At 36.7% G+C, this 12,204-nt stretch overlaps 1 pseudogene; it reads right to left on the reverse strand.

The window, feature by feature from the left end:
* Positions 1–1,077: 1,077 nt before the first annotated feature.
* LOC102827878 lies at positions 1,078–1,569 on the reverse strand (annotated as a pseudogene).
* Positions 1,570–12,204: the final 10,635 nt, after the last annotated feature.

Below are 12,204 nucleotides of genomic sequence, written 5' to 3' on the forward strand. Positions count from 1 at the left end.
CCGACTCGATGGCACTTAACAACAACAACAACAATATGACAGCAATCATTGGTTAAAGCAGAGCCAGAGATAACCATTAAGGCTGTCTGTGACCTTCTCTGCAGGCTGAGCTAGGCCAGGAATACCATCTTGGTAGGAGAGACCTTGACAGGAAAAAGGATTTGTAGAGTCCGTTTTTCCCTAAGTTAACCCCACCCCAGCAGACAATCTAGTGATCTAAAAGGGCTTTACACAAACCTTCCCAAACACATGTAACATGCTCTACAAAAAGGGTCCATTACACTGGGTCTACTTCCAGCACAATGTAATCTGTACCCTGGTGCCCAGGAAAATGGGACACAGCGATGACGCAGGCAGCAATTTTGCCTTCACAGCACTAACAACTAAGCACGTAGCATATAATACTTCAATATTTAAGTAGGTCATCATGGACTTTCCAAGATCAGATCCACTAGTTGTGCCTGAGTGTTCATCTATTAAAAATGTTTGTTTTAAAAAATAATGCTTAGAAATAGTGGGGCTATACCAGGGCCAGCAGAAGACACAGAGCTGAAGGAACTGCAAACACAAGACAGGGAGGTGATTCTCATAGGCAGCTGTCAGTTCAAGGACCACTCACAGCTTCAGAAATCTCAAGATGGCCAGCTTCTTTGAATAGCACCCTTCATAAACACAGCCATACAGCTGGGCCACTGAGGCTGAACAGCTGAAAAATGATCCAAGTGAGATCTGAGAGTGTGCAAAAGCCTGCAGAGCTTGCTGGGATGAAGAGGAGATGTGATAGAGGCTGTGGAAAGGGGCCCTAGGTGGCATGCTGGGCATAGGCCTGATTCACAGGTGTCTACTCTGGAAGATGTTCTTGGGTCACTGAATACAAGGAGTTTCAGGAGAAAGGTCCAGGTGGGGGTGGGGTCTGGTAATGTTCTTTTCTGAGCCATCAATACTTAAAACGAATGAAGAGCAGCAGAAAAGAGCAACCAAGTCAGACTTTCCAAAATGTATTCTCCTGTCAACATTAGCCTCTCCCAGTCTATTGGACTGTTGATGTCCACAAGGATCCCAATCTGGAGTGGGGAGTTAGTGCTGCAGGTTGTTCTGGGAAGCTGACATGGAAGACAATTTGCAAAATGAAGTCACTACTAAACCACTGCTTAGGTTTAGTCCCCAGCCTTCTTTTTCTGCTCTGTAATCCAGAAACATTTCTTTAAAAGCCAGAAAATCTGTAAAGATGAGCAGCATGTTGAATATGTCACCAGCCACTTCATCTTCATGGTGCTGCAATGTTGTTGTGAAAGCCACAATGTTAAATCCAGGAATCCGTTTCAGCAGCTGTTCTTCGATGTACTTTTCTGCCAAAGAAATATATTAGTTAAAAATTGATATACAAATGAGTTAATTTTCTTCTGTATCTTCAAACTCCTGGTAGTACTTGTCCATGAAATTTCTCTATAGTAACTGGAACTCTTCAACCATGATAATGTCCTCTAAATATACAACCACAGCATCAAATTCTGCAGCAGAGTCAGAAGAGAGGGAAAGGGCGTAGCTCTCTTCCCTTAAGGCATCCATCACGCCTTATCCACTGCTGCTGGCAAGCTGGCCCGTCAGCTTCCTACCCTGATCGCAGTTTGGACCCAGCCACCACTCTGCTTCGTACTGCTCCAATGGCATCAAGGACATGACAGCTGGCCCTGAGGTGGTCTGGCCACCGGGGCCTCAGATTCTTCTGGTTGCTACTATATGGTAATTTTAAAGAGCTCTGGTAGCAAAGTGATTACGAGTCAGGCAGCTAACCTCAACGTCAGTAGCTCAAAACTAGCAGCCATTACACAGGAAAAAGATGACGGATTTTGCTCCTGTAAATATTTACAGCTTAGGAAACCCTATACAGGGTGGCATTGAGTTGAAACCAATTCCATGGTACACAATCAACACCACCACCATGGTACTTTTAATACTCTTCTCCAGTACCATAATTCAAATGCATCTATTCTTCTCAGTTCTTACTTATTCATAGTTCAAATTTCACATGCATACGAGATGACTGAAAATACCACAGCTTGGTTCAGGAACACCTTAGTTCTCAAAGTGTTCTTGGCTCCTTAACACTATAAAGAGGACTGATGCAGCAGATTTCCCTAACGTAATATGTCATTTGAATTCTTGACTGTTGTTTCAATGAGTGTTGATTGTGGATTTAAACAAAATGAAGTCTTTGCTAACTTCAGTCTTTGTTCCATTTATTTTGATGTTATTCATTGTTCTAGTGATGACAGGATTTTTATTTTCTTTATATTAAGGTGCAAGCCATACTGAAGGCTGTAGTCTCTGATCATCATCAGTATATTAAGTCCTCTTTATTTTCAGCAAGCAAGGTTGTATCATCTGCATATTGCAGATTGTTAATGAGTCTTCATCCTGACCTGTTGGCATGTTCTTCTTCATATAACACAGCTTCTTGGATTATTTGCTTAGCATGGAGATTCACCAATGCCTTCAGTGCAGTTTGGATTTCTTCCTTCAATACACTTGGTTCTTAGATCATAAGCTAATGATAAATTATTTTTGGTGCAGTCATTGTGCATTCCTTCAATCATTTTTTGATGCATCCTACATCACTGAACATTGAACAATCTGTAATGAACAAACTATAAGACAGACGCTGAAATTTCTAGTTAGGTGCCATCGAGTGGATACCGATTTATTGTGACCCTATATACAACAGAATGAAACACTTCCCGGTCCTGGGCCAACCTCACAATCATTACTATGCCTGAGCCTATCACTGCTGGCACTGTGCCAATCCATCTCGTTGGGGGTCTTCCTCTTTTTCTTTGACCCTCTGCTTTACCAAACATGATATACTGCTCCAGTGAATGGTCCCTCCTGATAGTATGTCTGAAGTATGAAGGACAAAGTTTGGCCATCCTGCCTTCCAAGTCCAATACCATCACTCAAACACATCAACTTTTCTATGGTCTTCCTTATTCACTGCTCAACTTTTGCATGCATATGAGGTTATTGAAAACTCCATGAATTGGGTCAGGCTCATCTTTGTTCTTCAAAACTTAAAAGAGGTCTTGTGCAGCAGATTTGTCAATGCAATATGTCATTTGGTATCTTGACTACTGCTTCCATGAGTATTGATGGTTGATCCAAGCAAAATGAAGTCTTTGATAACTTCAATCTTTTCTCCATTGATATGGATGTTGTTTATTGGACCAGTGGTGAGATTTTTTTTTCTCTTTACATTGAGATGCAACCCATACTGAAAGCTGTGGTCTTTGATCTTCATCGGTAAGTATTTTAAGTCCTCTTCACTTTCAGTGATCAAGGTTATATCATCTGCATATCGTAGGTTGTTAAAGAGTTTTCCTCTAATTCTGATGCCACATTTTTCTTCATATAATCCAGCTTTTCAGATTATTTTTTCAGCATACAGATTGAATAAATATGGTGGAAGAATACAACACTGGATCATACCTTTCCTAAATTTAAATCATTGGGTGTTCCCTTTTTCTGTTGGAATCATTGGCTCTTGGTCTAAGAACAGGTTCCTCATGAGCACAATTAGGTGTTTCAGAATACTCATACTTAGCAATGTTGTCCATAGTTTGTCATGATCCACATAATCAAAAGCTTTTGCATAATCAATAAAGCACAGGCAAATATTTTTCTGGTAGTCTTCATTTTCAGCTAAGATCCATCTGACATCAGCAATGATACCCTCTTTCTAGGTCCTCTTCTGAATCTGTCTTGAACCTCGGGAAGTTCTCTGTCATTGTATGGTTGCAGTCATTTCTGTATTGCCTTTAGTAAAACTTTACTTACATGGGATATCAATGATATTGTTTGATGATTTCAGCATTCTTTGGGGTAACCTCTCTTTGGAATGGGCACAAATATGGATTTCTTCCAGTCAGTTGGTCAGAAAGTTGTTTTCCAAATTTCTTGCCATAGATGAGTGTCTTCAGTGCCATATCAGTTTATTGAAATATTTCAATTTGTATTCCATCAGTTCCCAGTGTTTTGTTCTTTGCCAGTATCTTCAATGCACCTTGGACTTCTTTCTTCAGGATCATTGGTTTTTGATCATATGCTACCTCTTGAAATGGTTAAACATTGACCACTTCTGTTCAGTACAGTGACACTGTATATCCCTTCCATCTTCTTTTGATGCTTTCTTTACCATTCAATAATTTGCTCATGGAATCCTTCAATACCACAAGTCAACGTTTGAATTTTTTTTTCTTTAGTTCCCTCAACTTGAGAATTGCTGAGAGTATTCTTCCCTTTTAGTTTTCAAACTCTACGTCTTTGCACATTTCATTAAAATATTTGACTTTGTCTTCTTGAGCTGACCTTTGATTTTTTTCTGTTCAGCTCTTTTATCATCTCATTTTTCCATTTTGCTTTAGCATCTCTACACTGGAGAGCAAATTTCAGAGTCTCTTCTGACATCGATTTTGGTCTTTTCCTTCTTTCTTGTATTCTTAATGACCTTTATGATATTCTTGATGTCATCACACAATTTCTCTGGTCTTCTGTCTTTAGTGTTTAATGCATCAAATCTTCTCTTGAGATGATATCTAAATTCAGTTCAGATATGTTCAAGGTCATATTTTGACTTTCTTGGACTTGCTTTCATTTACTTCATCTTCAGTCTGAATTTGCGCATGACAACTGATGGTGTGTTCCACAATTTGCCCCTGGCCTTCTTTTGGCTGATGATATGGAGAAGATAGATACACAAAATGTCTGTTGACTGCTGCTTATCGCTGGGGAATGATAATATGGAGTCAAGAAAGGTGCTTTTCTTTCACTTTACCTTATTTTTTTTTTATTGTGAATTGAGTGAAAGTTTACAGGGCAAATCATCAATTTTACATTCAACAAATCATATGCTTTGTTCCATTACAGTGGTTATAATCCCCTCCATGTGCTATCCGTTAGCAGTATTTCTCTCTATTCATTTTAGCTCTTTTTTTTTTAATTTTTTTTTTAACACTCAGTCATATATAATAATTTAAACCACCAAAGGGCACATTCTGCAAGTCTGCCTCCTGGCCACCAGGTCTCAGTCCCTCTCTTTCCATGAATCTAGAGTCCCCATCTCTGGTGTCACTGCTTCTCTGGATAAGGTACCGCATTCTGCTTGTGCTCTTCTTCCTTGATGGTCCTGGGGGCTTCTCTTTCTGGACTGTAAGAATAACTACTCCCCTGTTTTTGTTACAAAACTTTTACCTTTATGATTGTGACAGTCACAATTAGTCATGATAACAATTATTTACTATTGAATCATAAGAATCTTGTCCCCCTCTCTTTTCATCAGACCTTTCGAGAAAAGATGAAAACTACTCAGTGGGAACTTTATGGGTTGAGATTGTTATGTTCGGTTCCTCAAGTATCTAGTACAGTGCTTTAATCATAATATGTTTCAGTAATTGCTATTTTAATTCACTGATTTTTTTTTCTTCATTGATCCAACAAGCATTCTTTCAAATATTTGCCCAGTAGTACAGAATTGCAAGAATTTGTCCAATCGGATCCATTGTGATATTTAATATTTTAATCCATTGTGATAATCCCTGACAGTTTACATAGGAAAAATAACCTGGGTTTAAAATGTTTTTAATTCTTTAATTTGAATTTATTTTTGTATGTGTATTTTAGCAGGTCTCTAACTACAATGTTCATATTACTCTGTCATGAACGTAAAAGGCAATGTCAACTGACTTGCATTCCTACAAGCTGTTTGAAACGCTCCCATCTTAAAATCAGACTCAATTGCCTAATTACTCTAAAGGCAAGTCTGCCTTTAAATTATCTAATTAGTCAATCAATAAACTGAAATTATCTTTGATTTTCATACAGTGAACAACAATAAGCTAATGTATACCCATGAGGTGAAAGGAAGAAAATGTCTGTTTTAGAACATTTGACCTCTTTTATTGGTAAGTATTAGGGAAAGCATCTGTTTGTCATAGTATGATGCCATTAGCAAGTGATTTTTTCAGGTTAATTATTGGATAATGGGCAGTTCTTCAGTAATATGACAACTCTTCTTTATGAAAGCTTCAAGTAGGCAGCTGTTTCACTGAAGGTTTCAGGAAAGTGCATTGACAACTTCATGTGGACTGACAGGAACTGAGATCTCTTCTTGTGTTGGAATGGCTAGATAAGCTGAAATGTCAGCAGTTCTATTTCTTGAGTATAATGTTGGTAATCAATCACTTGATGGACATAAGAAGAAATAATATCAGAGATTGCCAACAACCTTTCCGTTAATTAGAGCATCAGAACATTGCCACCTTAATTTTTAAATTTTCTTCAAGGAACTTTAAAATCAAACTTAAGGGAGGGATGAAAAAATAAGCAGCATTAATTTAAGTATAACCTTGAGAGTATATAGGATTTCTGCAGCAAGCGATTTTAACTGTATTCCCATTCAGTAATATTATTATTATCACCAGCTCTTTGCCAGTAGCTGCAGGAATAATTTTCTTTTTTTCACTGCTTATTGGACCTAAGCCTACTCAATTTATTATACTTGGCTGTGGCAACTCTCACTTTCTTAAAACACAGGGCTTTTCAATTTCCTAGATTGTTTATGGTATCAGAATAATTTGAAACAGGTGTTCAAGCCTCATGCCTACATTGTGCAACAGAAGGTTTATATATATTTCATTATATATTGAGGCAGACCACAGCACTTGGAATGACCATCTGTCACTAAATACATGCTATGTGATCAATGTAAGAGAATTAGGGTTTTTCACTGCAAACTTCTTTGCATGTTATGTATCTCTTCTCCAAACTTCAGCATCCTCATTCGTTGTCTAGGACAAAACCAAAATGACTATTTTTCTTTCTTTGTGCACAGAATGTTATCAAAGAGAGAACCTTAGAAAACTGTGTAGTATTACTATTTGATTTGTTTTGAAAATTATAAACTCTAAATTTGAGAGAATATGTAGCCCATTGATTTCCATCAGAGGGGTAATATTTTAGCTTGCAGATTACCACCATTGCTGCATAGCACTAAACACTCTGGGTGTTACATACTACTTCTCTTTGTAAGTATCTTTGCTCTCAAATGCCCAGCACAAATGCCCATGGAACCAAAAAGGTAATGTGAGTTAGTGAGTTTGGAAGAATAGCAATTGTGACAACATGTACTGTGCATATCTGTCAGGAGGGAGCAGCTGATGGATCTGTTGATGGCTGTGGTGCAGAAAGACAAGCCCAGCATCACTAAGTCTAGCAGTTTTTCAGAATGAACTATGCATTTTCATTTTTTATTTGAATATTGACATTGCATTAAAAAAATAAAAGGCTGAATGGACCAAATATATATATATATATATGCATCATGAGATCTTCCAGTTTAGAACCTATTGCCTAGACTTAGGAGCTCCTAATTGAAATAGATGATGTTCTCTCAGAGTTAATACGATATTTATTTTGAAGTTAGGACGTAAGTGATTATAGCAAGAATTTTATAACTAAATATTATCAACATCTCGTTAAGGGTGGTGATGGTGATCCTGATGATGTTTCTCTTTTTGCCTGGTTAGTAGGATCTGAAGTCGTGATCACATTTAGTTCACATTCCCTCTCTTAAACAAACTTTCACATTCAAAAGGTAACTTGGAATGAAAAGAAGAAGAAAAAAACTCAGATAGGCTTCAGAACTCCTGAAATTACAGGTCAGGAGATTACTCTGAAATTTGGGGGCTGGCTAGTAACAACTTGTGTTTCTGTTGTTATTGTTGTTAGATGCCACTAAGACTGTTTCAAATCATCAGAATGAAACACTGCCAGGGCCTATGCCATCCTCATTACTATATTTAAGCCCATTGTTTCAGTCATTGTGTCAATTCATCTCATTAAAGTCTTCCTCCTTTTTTCTGAACCTCCACCAAGTATAATGTCCTTCTCCAGATAATATGTCCAGTACACATGGGATGACGTTTTTTCATCCTCACTTCTAAAGAGCATTCTGGCTGTATTTTTAAAAACAAACAAACAACACACACACAAAACTTTTATTGTGAATCAAGTGAAAGTTTGCAGAGAAGATCATCAGGTTTATATTCAATAAATCATACACTTTGTTTTACCTCCATGATTGCAGTCATCTCCATGCAACAAAAGTTATCCCACTTCCCTGTGGTTCCTATTTCCTTCCTTTCCCCTTCCCATCCCTTCTCATCTTTGTCTTTAGGTAAATGCTGCCCTTTTGATCTTGAATGATTGACCATTCCATGATAAGAATGCCTTACTAGTACTGTCCCCTTATATACCTTTCTACTGCTTGATTAAAAACTGGGCCACAAAGATGAGTTCTGTCAGCACTGTCCAGTTCTGGGCCAACCTCATCATCATTGCTATGCTTGAGTCCATTGCCGCTGCCACTGTGTAAATCAATCTGGTTGGGGGTCTTCCTCTTTTTTGCTGGCCCTCCACTTTACCAAGCATGATGTCCTTCTCCAGAGACTGGTCTTTCCTCATAATATGTCCATAACATGAAAGGGAAAGTCTTACCATCCTGGCTTATAAGGAGTATTCTGGGTGTACTTCTTCCAACACAGATTTGTTTGTTCTTGTGAAAGTACATGGTACTTTAAAAATTGTCCTCAACGCCATAACTCTGGTGCACCAATTCTTCTGTGGTCTTATTTATTCAATATCCAACTTTCATATGCATATATGAATATTGAAAATACCATGGCTTGAGTGAGGCACACCTTAGTCCTGAAACTGACATCTTTGTTCCACAACAAGTTCACTATGAGTCGGTACCTACTCAATGGCACCTCACAACAACAACAGCAAATCCTTGTTTTGATGTGACATCATCGTATTGTTCCTTAAACATGTTGTTTTCATCTTTTCCTCATTTTCTTTTGTTATATTTGCCAATAGTTTGTCAATTTTAGCAATCCTTCTCAAAGAATCAATTGCTTGTCTTGTTAATTCTATTGCTTTTCGTTTCTGTATTTTATTTATTTATACTTTAATCTTTGTTATTTCTTTTCTGGTAGCTGTAGGTGGCTTACTTTCTTTTTTTCTAATTGCTGGAGATGTTGCATTAATTTGGGGTCTTTTTTCGTATTGGATGTGTGAGCTTATTTCTATAAATTGCCCTCTAAGCACTGCTTTTGCTGCATCAAAAAGGTTTTGGTATGTTGTGTTTTCATTCCCATTTGATCTGAGGGATTTTTAAATTTCATTTTTTATTTATTGTATAATCCAGTAGCTTTTTATCAGAGTGTTATTCATTTTCCATGATTTTGATTTTTTCCCTTGATCTTTCTATTGCTGACTTCTAATTTTATTACTTTGTGATCTGAAATGATGTTTTATAGTAGTCTGATATTTTGAAATTTATTGAAGATTATTTTGTGGCCTCACCTATGATCTATTCTGCAAAGTTTTCCATTTGTACTAGAAAAGAATGTATATTGTGCTGTTGTTGGATTGAGTTCTCTGTATAAGTCTATGAGGTTAAGTTGGTTGATTGTGTTTTTTAGTTTTTCTGTATCTTTTGTGAGTTTCTTTATCTGCCTTTCATCGAAAGCGTCTGTTATACTTCTATCAATAGAAATCTAATATATTTCAATTCTATTAAAGTTTTATTTATTTGTTTTCAGGCTATTTCATTGGAAGAATACATATTTGTTGTAGTTATGTCCTCTTGTCAAATGTCCCTTTGGTAATGATATAATATAAATTTTTTTCTCTAATGCTGGTTTTAGTAATTAAGGAAAACTGTAGAAGAATTGATGTTTTTGAGTTATGGTGTTGGAGGAGAATATTGAAAGTGCCATGAGCTGCCAAAAGAACCAACAGATCTGTGTTGGAAGAAGGGCAGCCAAAGTGCTCCTTGGAGACCAAGATGGCCAAACTTCATCTCTCATTCTTTGGACATATTGTCAGGAGGGACCAGTCGCTGGAGAAGGATATCATGTTTGGTAAGGTGGAGGGTCAGAGAAAAAGAGGAAGACCCCCAGTGAGATGGATTGGCAAAGGTGCAGCATCAATGGGCTCAAGTGTGGCAACAATAGTGAGGTTGGTCCAGGATCGCACAGTGTTTTGTTCTGTTGTGCATATGGTCTTTATGAGTTGGTACTGATTCGATGGTACCTAACAACAATAACAACAATGCTGGTTTTAATGTTAAAGTCTGTTGCTACTCTTGCTCTTTTTTTTATTTATGTTAGCTTAATAAGTTTTTTACCATCTTTTGATTTTAATCTGTTTTTTGCCTTTGAGTGTAAGGTGTGTCTCTTGAAGACAGCATATTGAAGGATCCTGTTTTCTTATCCATTCTGCTACTCTCCGTCCTATGCATTGAATCCATTGATGTTCAGTGTAATTTTCTAAGGTATGAATTGACTGCTGTCATTTTGCTGTGTGTTTTTCGCAGTGCTTCTGGTTTTTTGTTCAGCATAATTTTCTGTACTGAGTTCATTTAGTTTGTACATCTTCTTGTCAAGTTTCTTAATTGCTGTGGGTTTATTGTTTACAAAATCTTTATGGTTTTCTTTTTTCTTGAGTTTATGTGGTGTATTCATTTTCCTTGAGATTACCCTGGGATTTATTAATTTCTTCCCCAGTTTAAAACAGTCTGTTTTGTCTTGAAATTGATTTGACTTCCTCACCATTTGGAAGTTCTGTAACTATATTTTTTCCCTCTTTTTTACTTTATAGTTGTATTTATTATGAATTGGTATCTCTGATTCCCTATTTTCAGTATTGTAGGTTTGTTCTGTTTTGGATGCTTCTATATCTGGATTGAATTGTATGTATATTGTTACAGTTTGGTTATTATAAGTGCTTTTAATTTCTGTTTGGCTAGATATGTTGTAATTTCACCATTGTATTTGAGAGACAGTTTTGTTATATATATAATTCTTGATTGTCACTTTTCCCCAGAGTTTTGCATATGTCATACCATTGTCTTTTTGCCTTCATGGTTTCTACTGAGAAGCTTAATTTTATTGGTTCTCCTTTGTAGGTAACTTTCCATTTTTCCTGAGTGCCCCTAAGGAGTCTTTCCTTGTCTTTGATTTTGGAGAGCTTGATTATGACTTGGTGATTTTCTTTGGGAATCTATTCTGTTTAGGTGATTTCTGTTTGGGAGTCTATTCAACTTCCTGAAGGCTTATCATTTTATCTTTCATGATGATAGGAAAGTTTTTCTACAGTTTTTCAGCTATATTTTCTTTGTCTCATCCTATTCTAGAATCCCAATCATCCAGAAGTTATGTCTCTTCATATTGTTCTACATGAATCTTAAGCCTTCTTCAGATTTTTTTCTTTTCTTTTTTTTTGATTGTTCTTCTAACATTCTAGTATTGAGCTTTTTCTTCAAGCTCACTAATTTTTTGCTTCTATTGATTAAAATCTACTCCTTTGTCCTTTCAATTTATTGTCCATTTCTAAAATCTTAATATTAACCTTCTGGATTTCTATTTGAATGTTTTCTATTTTCTCAGTCCTTTAGTTATCTTGTTTGTTTCTTCTTTAGTGCTTTTCTGAATTCTCCCTTGTTTTTCTTGACCTTTATCCCAATCAATTGGAGGTATGTAAATATGATCCTTTTGCTTTCTCTTTCAGGTAGGTCCAATGCCTAAAATACATTTCCTAGTTCTGCCTCTAGGTCATTTCTTTGAGCCACTCTTTTTTCTTTATATGAACAAAGCAGGTCTGTTGTTTTCAAGATATTGCAGTGTTGTTATATTTGTATTAAATTGATGATTGTATGTTGGTGCACTCTTATACACTCACCACCTACTTCCTGTTGGGCATTATTAAGGGATGGAAGTGTGTTCTTTTTTTGATGTTCATCCAGCTCAAATTAGGATGGGTTTGACTGATGTTGGTTATTGTCAGTGATCCAGTGTGTGCAGCTGGTACTGACTTTTGCCAGGTAGGGTTGTGGCTGATTTATATTTTCACATTTGCTGTTCACACTTGTGTGAGGCAAGAAGAGAAACACACACACACATGCAAGAGAAGAACAAACAAAAAATCCAGCTAGCAAAAAACAGTGAAAAAAAAGATAGCAAAAGAAAAACAACAACAAAAACAAAAACACAGGAGTCAACAACTAGAAAAACAAAACAAAACCCAGCAGAGAAAAGAGGGAAAGGGAAAAAGAATTAACTAGGAAGGTATAAAAGAGAGAGAAAATAA

The sequence above is a fragment of the Chrysochloris asiatica genome, unplaced genomic scaffold, assembly GCF_000296735.1.
Source record: "Chrysochloris asiatica unplaced genomic scaffold, ChrAsi1.0 scaffold00043, whole genome shotgun sequence".
NCBI classification, from domain to species: Eukaryota; Metazoa; Chordata; class Mammalia; order Afrosoricida; family Chrysochloridae; genus Chrysochloris; species Chrysochloris asiatica.